Genomic DNA, 14,977 nt, shown 5'->3' with positions numbered 1-14,977 from the left:
TAATAGAAATAGAAGTAGATAGAAGTAAAGGAATCACCCCTGTAAAATCAGGATGGTAGATACCTTACAGGGTAATTAGATTCAAAACATAGAGAATCCCTCTAGGCAAAACCTTAAGTTACAAAAAAGACACACAGACAGAAATAGTCATTCTATTCAGCACAATTTTTTTATCAGCCATTTAAAGGAATCATAATCTAACGCATACTTAGCTAGATTACTTACTAAAAGTTCTAAGACTCCATTCCTGTTCTATCCCCAGCAAAAGCAGCATATAGACAGACACACAGACCCTTTGTTTCTCTCCCTCCTCCCAGCTTTTGAAAGTATCTTGTCTCCTCATTGGTCATTTTGGTCAGGTGCCAGCGAGGTTACCTTTAGCTTCTTAACCCTTTACAGTGAGAGGATTTTTCCTCTGGCCAGGAGGGATTTTAAAGGGGTTTACCCTTCCTTTTATGTTTATGACAGTGGTACAGTAGTGCAACACTGGGAAACATCCCTAAAATACTAGTGTAGAGGCTTTGTAAGTGTCACAGTTATTGAGCAAACTGCACCTCTGATCTCTCTTGCTGTCATTGAATGCATCCCTCATAGGTCTCTATCCTTTATGGTTACATGTACGCAGCATGCAGCAGCCTGTGTCGGGGAGTCTCATAGTGTGGGTCTACAGGCTTGTGGTTCAGTACTAAAAAGAGCTGTGTAGACATTCAGATTCTGAAGCCTACGAAGGGGGACTGAGCTTCAGATCCCAAGCCTTGAACATCTACACAGCTCATGAGCCCTGCAATCCTGAATCTATAGACCCAGGCTCCAAGACTTGCTGTCAGGGTCCCTGCTTGCTGTTTAGACGTATCTTAACTGTCACCTGTCTCCAGATGAAATTACAGATTCTTCCACACTGACTGGGCCCTGGGTTGCAGTCCCGTGGTACTAACTGTGATTACATCAGCAGGTCAGATTTAGGCTAACACCCAGTAGTTCTGTTCCTTCAGACAAGATCCTGGAAGCTAACAGCTTGTCCTGTTGTCTTTCAAGTGTATTGCTGGGGAATCCTTATCTAGATCTATTGTGTTGCTTTTCTTTTTCTTCTTCCCAGAGCCCCCTATTAAGTCAGATCAGTAGTCATACAGGAAATTCTAATAACCCACCATAGTTAGACAGTAACTTTACCTCACTGACCAAAGTCATTTAAAAATATTACATATCGATATTCATATATTAATACATAGTAACTCACAGCAACCATACTGGAAACATGCATATAACATTTTGTAAATATTCAAATACTGCCACTTTAAACTCATACTTCTAAATTCTAGGTTTTATCATTGCTTGACTATATACATACTTTCAGCCTGTTCTTTGTTTGAAAATTGGCTTTCTCGCATTTCTGTTGGTAAACTGGGGCCATGTCTACACTAGCACTTGTGTCGACAAAACGTTTGTCGCTCGGGGTGTGAAAAAATACCCCCTGAGCAACACAGGTTTTGCCGGCATAAGAGCTCTTGTGCTCAGCGCAATGTCGGCGGGATAACTACTGCTGCTCGTTGAGCTGGTTTTATTATGTTGACAGGAGAGCTCTCTCCCACTGTCATAATGCTGCTACATATCAATATGGCTGTGCCACTGTAAGCTTGTAAGTTTAGACATGGCCTCCCTAAATGGCATAACTAAAGCTCTCCCTAACCATTGTTTAACTGCAGCTTAAATGGTATTAACATATAAACTTGACTAAGATAAAAGGATATTTCTGGCTTCTGGGAATCTGAAATCTGACTGTCCCAAGTGAAGTTTGTGGTTCAGTTGTCAGTAAATTACAAGAACTTGAGGGATGATCGTACAGAAAATACTAAAGATTAATAAATTGTAACTGCATTATTTTCCGTGAAAGGCTGAAAGCCTGAATTGATTCTGTCAGGTTTTTAATCTTATCCAGGCAGCCTACATCTTCCTTGAAAATGAAATAATAGTTGCAAAGCTAAAATTAAAAAATTAACATGGAAAGACAGATAATGGTGTATTGGAAAGGAAGAAAAGATAGCCAGAGTTGCAAGAGTAAAGGTGCTTATACATGATTACTAGAGGGACTTAAAGAAATCAGTGCTAGTTGGAAGAAGAATCTAGAAATATACTTTTATATGTGCTTGTATCTCCACATTTGTAACTCTGAAAACTCCCTTGAAAATTGCTTTGAATACATTTGGATAATCATCTTAATGTTAAACAGTTTAGATAGTTTGATGTCTTTTTGTTGGTAAAAGTTATGTTCTTTCCCTCTGAAAGCCACTATTTAAGGACCATGTTAACTAACCTTAAGGAATTTTTTGTCATGTTGGTTTGTCACAACTTTAATCCTATTTAAATGTGGAAAGTAATTTCCTAGTTAAGAAATACTATTTTTCTGGAGAGTAGACAATGTGTGTGTAGTACTGGATAATAAGGTTACACAACATTTTCCATTATGAAGCTGTGTGTTTGATTGCTTTGCCAAACTTCAACTGTGTGTGTTGAAATTTTGCATGGCAGATGTCTGCCTCAGGCTTTTTTAATTTTGTGTAGGTCCCGTCATACATTTGCTTTCAGCTTGATCTGAGCAGCCTCTGAAGGCCTTTCAGGTTAAGATGGAGCATTGTGTGCTGGGAAGCATTCTCTGTAGGGCATGCCTCAATAGTAAAGATGAGAGTAGCTGCAAACTGCTTCGTTCTGTGGAAAATTAGGAGCCTGAGAAGAGTACTGTACTGTCAAGATGCTGATGCAGCCTTTATTTTGGCAATGTTTGCTGCTTTAATAATAGAATTCTGATCTAAATATCTTGGAATTTCTGCACTTTTAGAGGTTTCAGAGTAACAGCCGTGTTAGTCTGTATTCGCAAAAAGAAAAGGAGTACTTGTGGCACCTTAGAGACTAACCAATTTGAGCATAAGCTTTCGTGAGCTACAGCTCACTTCATCGGATGCATACTGTGGAAACTGCAGAAGACATTATATACACAGAGACCATGAAACAATACCTCCTCCCACCCCACTCTCCTGTTGGTAATAGCTTATCTAAAGTGACCATCAAATTGGGCCATTTCCAGCACAAATCCAGGTTTTCTCACCCTCCGCCCCCCCCCCACAAACTCACTCTCCTGCTGGTAATAGCCCATCCAAAGTGACCACTCTCTTCACAATGTGTATGATAATCAAGGTGGGCCATTTCCTGCACAAATCCAGGTTCTCTCACCCCCTCACCCCCCTCCAAAAACCACACACACAAACTCACTCTCCTGCTGGTAATAGAGAACCTGGATTTTATGTAAGGACTACTTAGGTTATTCATAGCCAAAAGTATTTAATCAAAAAAGAGACAAGACAGAAGTTATTTCTAATTCTTCTTCACTTTGGTGGGAACTTCCTGGAAATACAATGTCTCTGAATATGGTGGGTCCTCCGCCACAGTTTGTATTTTGAGAACTTAATCCTGAGGAAGCTCTCCTTCTAGGAGAGCTTTGTGCTGAGTACATCAGAAGCATGAAGCCTGCCAAACAATCACTGGGGCCACTGGATGATCAAAGTGCTAAAGAAGCACTAAAGGAAGAGACAACACCATTGTGAAAGAAGCTAAGTGAATTCTTTGCATCCATCTTCATGGCAGAGGATCTGAGGGAGATACCCACACTTGAGCCGTTGTTCTTAGGAGACAGATCTGAGGAACTGTCCCAGATTGAGGTGTCAATAGAGGAGGTTTTGGAACAAACTGATAAATTGGACAGTAATAAGTCACCAGGATCAGACGGTATTCACCCAAGCATTCTGAAGAAAATCACATATGAAATTGCAGAACTACTAACTGGTATGTAACCTATTGCTTAAATCAACTTCTGTACCAGATGACTGGAGGATAGCTAATGGGAAACCAATTTTTAAAAAAGACTCCAGAGGTGATTCTGGCCATTACAGGCCAGTAAACTTAACTTCAGTACCAGTCAAATTGGTTGAAACTATAGCAAAGAACAGAATGATTAGACACCTAGATGAACATGATATGTTGGGGAAGAGTCAAAACATGGCTTTTGTAAAGGGAAATCATGCCTCACCAATCTACTAGGGGGTCAGCAAACATGTGGGCAAAGTGATCCAGTCGATATAAAATACTTGGACTTCCAGAAAGCCTTTGACAAGGCCCCATACCAAAGGCTCGTAAACAAACTAAGCAGTCCTGGGATAAAAGGGAAGGTCCTCTCATGGATCAGTAACTGGTTAAAAGACAAGAAACAAAGGATTGGAATAAATGGTCAGTTTTCAGAATGGAGAGAGGTGAATAATGGTGTCCCCCAGGTATCTGTGCTGGGACCATAGTGCTATTCAACATATTCCTAAATGATGTGGAAAAAAGGGGTAAATAGTGATGTGGCAAAATCTGCAGATCGTACAAAGTTAGTTAAGATAGTTAACTTCATAGCAGACTGTGAAGAGATACAAAGGAACTCAAAGTGCGTCACTGGGCAACAAAATGGTCAATAAAATTCAAAGTTGATAAACGGCAAGTAAATCTTATTGTAAAACATAATCTAAATTGTATATACAAAATGATGGGATCTAAATGGCTATTAGCACTCAAGAAAGGGATCTTGGAGTCATTGTGGATAGTTGACTGGATGTTTTTCAAGAATATGTAGTAGCAGTCAAAAAAGTTAAGTGTTAAGAACCATTAGGAAGGGGATAGATAATAAGGAAGAAAATATCATAATGCCATAAGAACGGCCATACTGGGTCAGACCAAAGGTGCATCTAGCCCAGTATCCCATCTTTTGACAGTGGCCAATGCCAAGTGCCCCAGAGGGAATGAACAGAACAGGTAATCACTGAGTGATCCATCCCCTGTTGCCCATTCCCAGCTTCTGGCAAATGGAGGTGCCAGGGACACCATCCCTGTCCATCCTGGTTAATAGCCATTGATGGACCTATCCTCCATGAACTTATCTAGATTTTTTTTTTTAACCCTGTTAGTCTTGGCCTTCACAACATCCTCTGGCAAGGAGCCCCACAAGTGGACTGTGCATTGTGTAAAGAAATACTTCCTTTTGTTTGTTTTTAAACCTGCCTATTAATTTAATTTTGGTGACCCCTAGCTCTTGTGTTATGAGGAGTAAATAACACTTCCTTATTTAATTTTTCCACACCAGTTATGATTTTATAGACCTCTATTATATCCCCCCCTCGTCATCTATTTTCCAAGCTGAAAAGTCCCAGTTTTATTAATCTCTCCATATATGGCAGCCATTCCATACGCCAACCTTTTTTCTTGCTCTTTTCTGAACCTTTTCCAATTCCAATACATCTTTTTTGAGGTGGGGCAACCACATCTGCACGTAGTATTCAAGATGTGGGTGTACCATGGATTTATATAGAGGGAATATGATATTTTCTGTCTTATTATCTATCCCTTTCTTAATGATTCCCAACAGTCTGTTTACCTTTTTTTGGCTGCCGCTGCACATTGAATGGCTGTTTTCAGAGAACTATCCACAATGACTCCAAGATCTCTTTCTTGAGTGGTAACTGTCAGTTGAGATCCCATCATTTTATATGTATAGTTGGGATTATGTTTTCCAATGTGCATTTCTTTGCATTTATCAACATTGAATTTCATCTGCCATTTTGTGCCCAATCACTCAGTTTTGCCACAGTAAGTGCACATCTTAAATACTGTGTAAAGTTCTGGTTGCCCCATCTCAAAAACATATTAGAACTGGAAAAGGTACAGAGAAGGACAACAAAAATAATTAAGAGTATGGAACAGCTTCCACATGAGGAGAGACTTAAAAAGGCCACGACTGTTCAGCTTGGAAGAGAGATGACTAAAGGGAGATATGATAGAAGTCTATAAACTTGATTGGTGTGAAGAAAGTGAATAAGGAAGTTATTTACACCTCACACAACATAAGAACCAGGGGTCACCCAATGAAATTAATAGGCAGCAGGTTTAAAACAAGCAAAAGGAAGTATTTCTTAACACAATAGAGTCAACCTGTGGAACTCATTGCCAGGGGATGTTATAAAGGCCAAAAATATAACTGGGTTCAAAAAATAATTAGATATATTGTGAAGGATAGATCCATCAGTGGTTATTAGATAAGATGATCAGGCTTGTAGCCCCACGCTCTGGGTGTCCCTGAGCCTCTAACTGCCAAAAGCTGGGAGTGGATGACAGGGGGTGGATGACAGGGCTATCATTGTCCTGTTCTTTTCCTTCCCGCTGAAGCACCTGGCATTGGCCACTGTCAGAAAACAGGGTACTGATCTAGATAGAGCACTGGTCTGACCAAGTATGGCTACTCTTATGAGTGGGGCTCTAAGAGTGATTAGCTGAAGTTTGCAAAGCTTCATAATAACTCTGTGAGGTAGGTGGGTATTGGTCCCATTCTTCATGTAGGGACACTGGATAAGAGAGAGAGAAGAATTTTCCTGATAAATATTGTCATAAAGGAAAAATAAATGTCTTCAGTTTTTGTCTTATTTAATTAGATTTCATGGTGGATTTAAATTGAAAATATTTGTATCGTAATTTGTAGTAGTAATTTCGTTTAATTAGTTATGTTCAACCCTAGAAAATATTTGTATCGTAATTTGTAGTAGTAATTTCGTTTAATTAGTTATGTTCAACCCTAGAAAATATTTGTATCGTAATTTGTAGTAGTAATTTCGTTTAATTAGTTAAGTTCAACCCTAGAGTTCCAAGATAAGTGAGCTGCTCTTGGTGCATAGCAATAACCTTCTATTACTTATAGAAATAGATAACATGTCTGCCATATCAGATAATAATGTTTGTATAAGCAGCTATTGCACAGTGAAGCGTGGGGACACATTCACAATAGTAGGCTGCCAATGTCAAACTTTCAGGCACAAAAACAGCTGTGGTTTAAAACGGCCATAGCAAATGCTGAATTTAAAATAAATAACTAAATGTCCAAAGCAAATGTGTTCACAGTACGTGAAGTACATTTGGCTTTAGTCTTCGAGATAAAATCAATGTTTGTTGTGGAATGGGGCACCCTAGTTCCGTGAGAGAACCTGATTCAATATGGGGGGCGGGGGACTGACTGACTGTACACCCCTAGCTGTCACCTACCCACCCCTCCCTGGAATCTTTATGGGATGTCATCAAAGAATTACAACCTAATTGGGAGAATTACTCAATGGGGAGCACATCCTGAAAGAAGTCTTTCCCAAACTTCCTCTTTTGGCCTTCAGACAACTTCCCAACTTCACCAAGCTCATAATCAGAAGCAAACTCACCAGAGACCATTACACACCAATACAAAGTGGCGCCAGACACTGCCGCCATAACAGATGCAAAACCTGCAGCCGTATCTCCTCTACTATGACAATCAATACCATCCACAACACTCCTTCCAAGATCCATGGGTGTTACACATGCCTATCAAAACATGTGGTGTACCTCAGCCAGTGCATCAAATGCTCCAACAACTATGTGGGTGAAACTAGACAATCACTACGCTCTCAAATGAACTCACCCAGAAAAATGACAAAAACACCCTATTACCTGTGGGTGAATGTTTTTCACAAAACGATCATTCCATATCTTACCTCTCAGTCCTTGCTTTCAAAGGAAACCTGCATAACACCTTCAAAAGATGAGCCTGGGAGCTTAACTTCATAATTCTGCTAGATACCAACAATTATGGGCTCAGTATAGATACTGGTTTTGTGTCTCATTTCAACAATCTGTAAATTCTTTGTTTTATGACTGCAGAGGTGTTAATTGCCCACTTCATTTTGAATGCATCATGTTTCAGCTCCTTATGTGTAAAACATCTGTTCCACTTTGTGTTTAGCTGTGATACTCTGATTATCTTTCCCAGACCTGAAGAAATCATAGAAATGTAGGACTGGAAGGGACCCGGATAGGTCATCTAGTCCAGTCCCCTGAGGCAGGAATAAGTATTGTCTAGAGTCTATACCACCCATGACAGGTGTCATGGACATACTGGCGGCTGCTTCCAGCAGCTCCCATTGGCCTGGAGCAGCAAACCGTGGCCACTGGGAGCCGCAATAGGCCGAACCTGCGGACGTGGCAGGTAAACAAACTGGGCCGGCCCACCAGGGGCTTTCCCTGCACGAGCGGCGGAACAAGTTTGGGAACCACTGCTCTATGTGATTATCCAGATCAGTTATGAATATATCAAAGAGAATTGGGCCCAGGACAGATGCCTGTGAAACCCCACTCAATATGCCCTTCCAGCTTTACTTTGAACCATTGATAATTACTGAGCACAGTTTTCCAACCAGTTGCACACCCACCTTATACTAGGTTCATCTAGGGTGAATATATTTCCTTAGTTGATTTGAGAAGGTCATGTGAGATGGTATCATAAGGTTAACTAAAGTTGAGCTATACCACGTCTACTACTTCCCCCTGCCTCATCCACAAGGCTTGTTACCCTGTCAAAGAAGATTAAGTGGGTTCGATGTGTAGAGTCGTGCAAATCTGCAGATATCCATGGACCATGTTTGCTGATTGTGGATAGATGTGGATCCAAATTTTATATCTAGAGTCCCGCAAATCTGCAAACAGCCGCTTTATATCTGCAGACCATGTTCGCGGATTGGATGTGGATAAAAATTGTGTGTCCAAGCAGCGTCTATTGACATGATTTGTTCTTGACTGTTGACTTCCATGTTGACAGTTACTTATCACCTTATTTTCTTCTAGGTGCTTACAAATTGATTATTTATTTGCTCCATTATCTTTCCAGGTACCAAGGTTAAGCTGATGGGTCTAGAATTCCCTGGGTTGTCTTCATTCCCCTTTTTATAGATATAATATATAGTACCTGTGTCCTCTTCCAGTCCTCTGGGATCTCCCCTTGTCTTCCATGAGTTCTCAAAGATAATTGCTAATGGCTCAGAGATCTCTTCAGCTGGTTCCTTAAGTATTCTAGGATGTATTTTTGTCAGGCCCTGCTGACTTGAAGACATCTAACTTGTTAAAAATTATGGTACTTGTTCTTTCCCTATTTTAGCCTCAGATCCTACCCCATTTACCTTGATGTTCCCTATGTTAGTCATCTGACCACTGCTAAACTTTTTGGTTGAAAACTGAAACAAAAAAGGCATTTAACTTTTTGGCCATTGCTGTGTTGTCTTTCCCTTCTCAATGAATAATGGGCCTACCCTGTCCTTGGTCTTCCTCTTCTTGTAATGTATTTGTAAAATGTTTTTCTGTTACCTTTTTTGTCCCTAGCTAGGTTAATCTTGTTTTATGCCTTGGCCTTCCTAATTTTGTCCCTGAATGCTTGTGTTCGTTTTTTTTTTTTTAAATATAACCTTCATATAACTTGACCCAGTTTCTACTTTTCTGTTATGACTCTTGAGTTTCAGGTGGTTGAAGATTTCCTGTTTAAGCCAGAATGGTCTCTAACTGTACTTACTATCTTTCCTACTCATTGGGCGCTTGGTGGAGTTTGAAAGCTGGTCTCATATACTAGGACCAACACAGCTACAACAACTCTGCAATAGACTTGTTCGACATGCTGGAAAGATAAAAGGAGTCCTAAGCAAAAATAGCTGTAAATAGTAATGATACCTAGCTCTCCATCAGAATCATCTCAATGTGCTTTATGCAGTAGGTCAGAAACACTATCCCCATTTTATAAATGGAGAAAAGGAGGCACAGGTAGATGAAATTGACTTGCCAAAGGTAACCCAAGAGGCCATTGGCAGAACTGGGAATAAAACCTAGGTATCCAGAGTGCTGGTTCACTTGTGTGTTGTGGTATTGTGGGTTATGAAGGTAGACCAGTATCAAGGCAGAGGAAGAATTAGAGAGTAAAAGAGATGCATATAGATATCTGAATGGAGAGGTATGTGTACCTTTTTATAGACTAATATGTGATAGATGTAGAGAACTCAAGGTGGAAAAAGAATTCACACAGATGTTTTCATGATGGAATAATTATGTCAACTCACGGAGAAACTTCCTGCTCCTGTTCACTTGTTTGGTTTTTTTTTGCTTTTTTCCTTCTTGACTACATAAAATTGGTCTGAACGTAAGCATGGCCATACTGGGTCAGACCAATGGTCCATCCAGCCCAGTATCCTGTCTACTGATGCCAATGCCAGATGCCCCAGAGGGAGTGAACCTAACAGGTAATGATCAAGTGATCTCTCTCCTGCCATCTATCTCCACCCTCTGACAAACAGAGGCTAGGGACACCATTCCTTACCCATCCTGGCTAATAGCCATTAATGGACTTAACCTCCATGAGTTTATCTAGTTCTCTTCTAAACCCTGTTATAGTCCTCACCTTCACAACCTCCGCAGGCAAGGAGTTCCACAGGTTGACTGTGCGCTGAGTGAAGAACAACTTCCTTTTATTTATTTTAAACCTGCTGCCCATTAATTTCATTTGGTGGCCCCTAGTTCTTATATTATGGCAACAAGTAAATAACTTTTCCTTATTCACTTTCTCTACATCACTCATGATTTTATATACCTCTTTCATATCCCCCCCTTAGTCTCCTCTTTTTCCAAGCTGAAAAGTCCTAGCCTCTTTAATCTCCCCTCATATGGGACCCTTTCCAAACCCCTAATCATTTTAGTTGCCCTTTTCTGAACCTTTTCTAATGCCAGTATATCTTTTTTAAGATGTGGGGACCACATCTGTACACAGTATTCAAGAAAGGGCGTACCATGGATTTATATAAGGGCAATAAGATATTCTCCGTATCTTTATATCTACAGGATTATATCCTACAGTCTTCGACCAAGAGACCTACCTGAAAATTTAGTAACTTGATTTTATTAAACTCTGGCTAATGTAAACAACACTGCAGATTTAGATACCACTAGTTTAGTTATTGGAAACAAGAAATCATTATATGGAATGGCTGCTAAAATTGAACACTTTCTTGAGCATACATAACCTGGAGATGTCTAATTTACTTTCTAGATCATTATTTGGCTTCATGTCTAAGTGAAATAGTAGTAGTACATTAATGCATTAGTAATAATGGTCTGGAGAATGAATATTTGGTCTCAATTGGATTGTGAAAGGCGAACGGACTGGAAGAGCTAGTAATTCCACTTAATGAGGGCAATTCCTGCAAAAAGATGCCTCAAGGTTTTGTTTAATTTTAGTAGTAGTAAGATACTACTTACTTTGTCTAATTTGTGTGGTGATTTCTGTGTATGCTAATTTATGCTGGTTTCTTTAGTAATGTTTGATGTAAGAGGAGATAAAGTAATGAGAGAGCACTTTGAGATTGAGTTGATGTCTCTTGTTTTTTGTTTTCAGTTGTCTCAGTGATTTTTGTATCATTTGGGTTCAAACTTGTTTGCAGGTCTGGGTGGGGTGGGGAGTTTCTGCTAAATATCTACGCTAGCGTTTGGTGTTTTGATGTGTGTGGTGAAGTTACTAGTGCAGACTGAGTAACTTTGCCCGCTTTAGTGGTGGCAGGGTTTGCCTTTGTAATGTCTTGCACTGTGCAGCTGATAATTTGTACTGCTTTTAGACAGCTCTCAAGCAGGGTCCCGGGGCTCCCACCCCCCCACAGGGGGCTGCAAGCAGATTGCAGGGAATCTGCCAAAATAAACCAAAGAGCAGGGCCGGTGTTAGACTCGCTGTGGCCCGGGATAGAAAGGTGAAGCTCGAGCCCCACTGCCTGAGGCTGAAGCCGAAACCCGAGCAACTTAGCTTCGAGGGGCCGCGGGCAGTTGCACTTCTTGCCATGCCCTAACACGGGCCCTGGGTTTTAATCTACTAGATGTGCAGAGAAGAAGTTGCTGTGGCGTTGCTGGGTTGTGGAATTTTTATAGCAGAGTGGAGAGCTCAGAAAGAAAAAGGTTGGTTACTGCTGTTACACCATTTACCTCAGCCGACGGTAGAGGCTCAGATGTGCCCATAACTTGGGACCAAGACCAAATACAGGACAGTCTTTATTTAAAAAAAAAAAAGAGAGGGAGGAAGGAGACTGGAAGCTTTAAACAGTGTGGGGCTACCTTTAGCATAAATAATTTTTTATAACCTCATTCTCATGACTCAGTTGTTGGTTTTTACAGTCATGAAAGCCAGTGGCAGGATAAAAGATTAGTGTGGGATGGAAGCAAATTAAGTTTAAATGTGGGGAAGGTTGAGAGCTATATCACTACCACACCTGTCTGAACTGCCTCAGCTGAGAAACCAAAGATTTGAGTGTGCAAAGAAATTGTTACTATATCTCTGTCAATCTAGAGGTAGATTACTCCAGGACGGAAGTGGGGAAAGTGTAGCTTGGTGCCCTTCTTCCATCTGTACTGTTGTAAGTTGAGGAGATCAGTCTTTATGGCCTTCAGTTCAAATGAGCACTTTCAAGATCACTCCAAAAATGCATAAGGAAAAAACATGTCCTGGCATCTCTCTCTCACTGCCGGTGCGCTGTGTGTGTGTGTGTGTGTGTGTTTAAAAAGCCTTGCTAATTCTGGCTTGGGTGAAGGTTATCTAGGCTGCAGTGAGGTTGTTCTGGGCCGTGTCTCAAAAAAGCTTGCCACAAGGGCTGACCTTTTCCTTACTTTTGATGGGCTCATATTATCATCTGTTGGAAAGAGAAAGGGAAAATAATACTGGTCTGGTAATAGATCACTTATACCTTTAAACTACCTCTTCCTTCCTTCTGTCACAAGAAGTTACAAAAACTTGAAGCCCACTGTATAGTCTGACCTCAAGACTTGGTATCTTCACTGTCACTTTAGTTACGACATGAGAAAAGCTAACCCAAAAGACTGTCTTAGATGCAAAGTAATGAAGGCACAACTTATTTCGTATGTCTTTAATTGATCATGGTTTAAAACCAAAGAGTTTCCCAGAATAATTAAAAGAAAGTCCATTTGGTTCTAAAAATACGGGCCTTAAATGACACACGAATGACACATGGCCAAGTGTCTCCTCTAGCTGTACCATCAGGCAGCAGGATGTGGGGCTGTTAAACTGTCCATAGCTGGAGGATAAGTATTTATATTTTGAAAGTTTGTAAGTCTCTTTTGTCACAATTTCCCTGCAATTAAGAACACACAATGGACCAGAGGCTTTTTGATTCCTGGATTACAATGGCTAATTTTAGTGGCATGTAAAATCATGGAAATTGCTCTTTCTGAAACTTTTTAGGCATCTACTTCCCATTTTTTCAGCTTGGCTAAGCAAAAAATGCTGCTTTTTTATTGTTTTGTTTTCTCTGTTTACATTTAATTATTAGTTACTATTTCAGCAGATGCAATATTTTCTGTTACAGGAACTTTTAATCCTTATTTCTTTGGCCCTACATCAGGACCAAAGCAGAGTATGAGGAGTGCTTGATGTCTGGGCTCTCCATGAAAGGAAGTATGCTCTAGTGGTTAAAGCACAAGACTGGGAGTCATGAGATGCATGTTCTATTCTTGGCTGTGCTGCAAACTTGCTATGTTAGCATTATGCAAGTCCGTACTTTGGAGATCCTTTTTCTGGAAGGAGTTCTAGAAGTGTAAACTTACTTCTTCATTTATAATCTTCAAAATGCAATAAGGGAACCCGTAATGGTAGAGTCTGTTATAAATCTCCTGTTCCTTGGAGCACTTGTAGTGAAAGTAAACTGTAATAGACCAGATGGAGGTTTCCGAGTAACAGCCGTGTTAGTCTGTATTCGCAAAAAGAACAGGAGGACTTGTAGCACCTTAGAGACTAATCAATTTATTTGAGCATGAGCTTTCGTGAGCTACAGCTCACTTGCATCCGATGAAGTGAGCTGTAGCTCACGAAAGCTTATGCTCAAATAAATTGGTTAGTCTCTAAGGTGCCACAAGTACTCCTTTTCTTTTTAGACTAGATGGATTATTTTTTCCTATCTCTTGCCATACGCCATTTTATATTTCTGTTGGAGCACAGCTGATATTCATGTTTTCCTTAAGCATTTTAGTTTTGGTTTGAAAGACATTAATGATGAGCCTTGTTTCTGTGTTTAGAGACACTCTGTAGTCCATGTGACAATATTAAAAAACAGTGAAAATAAACAATAGAAGTCTCTAGACTTTGAGTTCAGAGTGACTCAGGAATGTGGAGGTGGATGGGATGAAGGTCATCCCTCAACACCTTCTCTCTGTCTAAGGCCTGGTCTACCCGGGGTGGAGGGGGATCAATCTAAGTTACGCAACTTCAGCTACATACTTAGATCTACTCACCACGGGGTCTTCACTGTGGTGAGTCGACTGCTGCCGCTCCCCTGTTGACTCTGTCTGCGCCTCTCAGGCCAGTGGAGTACAGGAGTTGACGGGAGAGCGCTCTGGGGTCAATTTATCACGTCTAGACTAAATGCGATAAATCAACCCCCGCGGGATTGATCGCTGCCTGCCTATCCGGCGGGTAGTATAGTCCTACCCTGAGGCTCCTGAACAATCGCACCCAACACGCCTATCAGTAATGTTAAGGAGAATCAGCTGGAGGGCTTGCTCATGAGTAACACAGGCCTTGTCTTCGCTGACACAAAGTTGGTTTTACAGTGAGATAACTGTCACAGGTTAGTTACCTTATCACCATAAAATCCTAAATGGAGACTAGGTACTTGTCTGGTTTACTGCAAGGTAGCTAGGTGAAGCCAGCACTGTGCCCCCAACCGTGGCTGACCTCACCTAGTTTTCCCTCTGGGTAAAACTACAGTGCCTTGTCTCCATGTTTCCGGTGTGAGATAGCCGAAGTGCATTAGTTACCATGTGGTAAAAACACATCTATTTTTATTTTTTTGGGTCAGTGAGGACATGGTCTGAAACTCTCATGGTGGCTTAAACTTGAAACCCCATGTGCCATTAGAGAATCAGCCTATTTTTAATTACTTAAAATGAGAAACACTCATGGCAGTCTTGCTTGTGGAAGCTGGGGAGTAAACAGGGAGAAGTCGGTTTATCTAAGCAGGCTGTTACCAGGGTGATGGGCTGTTTGATAATTTGGTGGTGGTGTGACTTTGAAGGC

General features: G+C 40.7%; 1 protein-coding gene across 2 annotated transcripts in view; it reads left to right on the top strand.

Moving 5' to 3' along the window:
* The window catches only part of LOC102937562 (multidrug resistance-associated protein 1), a 96,256-nt gene that overhangs the window by 6,444 nt on the left and 74,835 nt on the right, over positions 1-14,977 (top strand). The window lies entirely within an intron of this gene.

The sequence above is a fragment of the Chelonia mydas genome, chromosome 10 (genome assembly GCF_015237465.2).
Source record: "Chelonia mydas isolate rCheMyd1 chromosome 10, rCheMyd1.pri.v2, whole genome shotgun sequence".
NCBI lineage: Eukaryota > Metazoa > Chordata > Testudines > Cheloniidae > Chelonia > Chelonia mydas.
Note: the sequence above shows the minus strand (reverse complement) of the source record. Positions and strands in the feature narration are given on the sequence as shown.